Source organism: Papio anubis, chromosome 3 (genome assembly GCF_008728515.1).
Source record: "Papio anubis isolate 15944 chromosome 3, Panubis1.0, whole genome shotgun sequence".
NCBI classification, from domain to species: domain Eukaryota; kingdom Metazoa; phylum Chordata; class Mammalia; order Primates; family Cercopithecidae; genus Papio; species Papio anubis.
In genome coordinates, this window is record NC_044978.1 from 111,200,383 (window position 1) to 111,204,006 (window position 3,624).

At 33.7% G+C, this 3,624-nt stretch overlaps 1 non-coding gene across 1 annotated transcript; it reads left to right on the forward strand.

Annotated features, from left to right (window-relative positions):
* The first annotated feature begins 338 nt into the window (after positions 1-338).
* LOC116274307 lies at positions 339-448 on the forward strand. The gene has a single exon (XR_004182934.1). It is a non-coding gene; the product is annotated as a U6 spliceosomal RNA (small nuclear RNA).
* Positions 449-3,624: the final 3,176 nt, after the last annotated feature.

The window sequence follows — 3,624 nt, forward strand, 5'->3', positions numbered from 1 at the left end:
AAATGAAAGATAATATTCCAGTTCTAAAATGCACCAGTCATGTTCCTCAGTCAAGCTCCTTAAACTTGCTGAAATTCCTTCCTTCACTTTTAAAGTAGAGATAACAACTATATTCCTAGAACTAATATGAAGGTTCGGTAAATTTTAGTTGAATGTGAATACTTATCTCATCGCTTAGTACATATTATCATAAATGCTTCCAAAATGAATATTTAATATACAAATATATACATATACAATATCCATCATAAAAAAACAAATATTAACTTATCCTTCTTTCTATGTTCCTGAAAAAAACAGTAGATGGTACTGTCTCACCCAAAATTAAAATTCCAAGAGTGCTTGACTTGGAAGTACATATTGAAATAAAAATTGGAACAACTTGGTGAATATTAGCATGAACCTGCACAAGAATGACATGGAAATATATCAAGTGTTCTCTGTTTTTAAAACTCTTTGAACTGCACACTTACAATGGAGAATTTTTATTGTGGAAATTATTGCTCAAGAAACATGTTTTCAAAATGCACAAGTTACTAGAACCTGAGAAAAACTTCTTTATATTGATTTTCCAAACTGAGGACTTTTCCCTAGGCCTATTACCTACTCTCCAAAATCTCCACAATTTTTCAGAGATGCTATACATGTAATCATGGGCATGTATTCTTCTTTAAGAATACACTCTGGGTAAGGTAAGCAGTGAAGATCCGTGTCTAATTAGATGTTCAGTCTTCTATATACAACAGCATCGAAGATGCAATCTTTAGTGGTTGCTTGACTGATAAGGTACAAGGAGTGGGAAATCTTTCTTTCTATTGCCTTCCTGAGTTGCACATAAACAGGTAAGCTAGAGTCCAACTACCATCTTTCTTATTAGTGTAAAGAAGTTAAAATAATAATTTATACTTTAAGGTTCACCTAAGATTATTTATTATCTTTGAAACCTTACCATTATTATTTAAAAAGTGAGCCACTGGGCACATTTTCATGAAGAAATAAATTAAGTACAAAAGCCTGCAACAAATTTGTTCAACTTAGTAAAGGCAGTTCTTATTTTGTACTGTTATTTCAGTTACCATGGTTTAGTTAAATAACACTAGTCTCCCTACAATATGTTTCAAATTTCAGTTACCAGGGTACATTAACTGTGAGTGACTGCAAAGAACAAAGTTTGCTGCTACCTCTTCAATTAACACATCACTATACAAATAGAAAGCGCACATCACGATCAGTGATAAGCCACGTCACTTCTTTTCCAAGTCTATTAGTGTCTGGTCACTGTACGTTTGTTACTCACGCATAAACAACAAAATATGTAATTGTTATGCCTCCTTATCTCCTGGTGGTACAGAGATGCTTTAGGAAGAATAATTTAATTTTTAAAATATTACTACTAGTAGATAATACTCCAGTTGATTCTCCTGGGTACACGAATGAAAATATAAAAATTTTCTTTTTAACCACTGAATGATTTCATTAATCCAGCCACTGGACCAATAAGTTATTTCAACTTTTGAAAAGCATATTCTCTTAGATGGATTTTTCAGACAGGCTATTGATGCTACAACTGAAGAACATGCCATTTCTTCGGCTGAGTTTGGGAAGAAATATAACATAGCGTGCAACTGAGAGTATCCAAACATCATGGCAAGTAGTAAAATGCATGCAGCATGGCAGAAACTTTATGGCACTGTGCAAATAACTGCAGGATTTGAACTGTCTGTAAATAGAGGGATGAATGAAATAGATGACTGTGGAATGCTGACAATGATGCTAACAGTGAGACTCCAGGTACACAGTCAGAGAAACTTACTGAAGGGAAACCTGCCAGAATAAGAAGTGACACTGTCAAAGAAACTCCATATTCAAGAAACTCTCTAGATATTTCATGACATTGAAAATGCAAAGGATGAAGCCTTAAAACCTGATGCAATCTTAGAAAAGCGTATACAAATTTATCAAGCCATAGGGAAAAAAAAAAGGCTTACTTCATATCAAAATTCACATAACACAAAGAAGGCAAGCACTGGTAAACTATTCTTGACAAGATATTTTTTTTTTACAAAGAAACAAAGCACTTTAATGTTCTATGTTTCTAATTTTTAAATTACACTGCCACTGAATCAATATTGGTTTCAATATTCTGTTCATTTTTCTGCATGTTTATAACCAAATGAGAGTTCTTAATATTTTTGCAAAAAAACTTGTAAAGTTTATGGAATAATCATATTTTTCCACTGATTATTAAGATGATTTTTCATGGTTTTAGCTTGCACCATCATATTTTATGGCCCCTCACTATTGTGCAAAGTGAGGACTACCTGTGTATTCTTCAAGTACTTGGTATTCAGAAGCAGATATTTATATTCAGGACTGATATCATCTACACAAAGCTAAGTGCCATCAAGATATTGGAGCATTTTTGTCAATTTTGGAAGCCTGGAAAAATAATTAAATAGAGAAGTATTACCTAACATGGAAATACGTTCTGCTGAAGGAACTCTTGGTCTCTCTGAATTTCACCAAAAGCCTTATCCTGAATTTCACCGAAGAGGGTTAACTAAATAAGCTTTCCTAGATTTCACTACAGGGCATTTGATGTGCACTTTGTGCTCACTACCACACTGCAAATTTAATTAGGGTCTTGCTTGTTTTTTTCTTCTCTACCCAGTGGCTCTAATTTAGCTATCATAATGTGTTAGTGTGCCTTAATACTGTTTCTATTTACTTGCTAGGTTTATTCCTATTTAGTTAACTGAGAACCATCCTCTGCGGGAACGCTTCACATTTCTTTGATATTTAAATTCTAAAATGTTCTGATAAAAATGATGAGTAGATGTGTTCTTACTTCACAGGAACAAAAAAGTTGGAGTTAGCAGAGTTTGAATGAAATCAGGAGGCTTTTTAAATAGATTAAAGGAAGAATTTGAAAACAGTAGTATTTCATACTTTGGAGAAAGTTATGAAATAAATATCTCCGAAAATGTTTACAGAAAACTTTCTGAAAAGACTTTTATTTGTTGATCAACGAGTTTGTAAGCACCTGCTCAGTATCAAGTATCATTTAGAAATTTCTCTTGGTATTAAGCTCTCACTTCTAAAAACTAACGGGTAGTTCAAATGCAACAGTTTTAAGGTAGCACTAGCAATGATTTTAAATTTTAATTGCCTTTTACATTTCAAGCGTTCTGGTTTTATTTCCTCACATTAACTAAAAATAGTTTGCTCATTTCCATGGCTAAATGTGGAGACCACTAGGATTAACAAGAATATATTCCCATATGTTCTAAGGGGAGGAAAAAATCACTTCTTTAATCTCCTTCAGCCACTTAAACCTGTTTTTCATGGTTGACCAGAGTAGGGCCTGAGTCTCCAGACTCTATAGATGGACTACTCTTACTAACACAAACCAGTTAGAATAATAATCAAAAGTGAAAAATAATTAGTACTGTTACTGGTGTGTGGGCGGCGGGGGGAGGGGGGTGATGGGGGTGTGTTTGTATGTTTGGGGGGTAGGACTGCAAACAACTGATTACATCACTGAATTCATCAGTATTATGATGTAACCGTGTTGATTTTTGCTGCTGCTTTTTTTATGAGGAGGTATCAGATAATTTGTTGAAA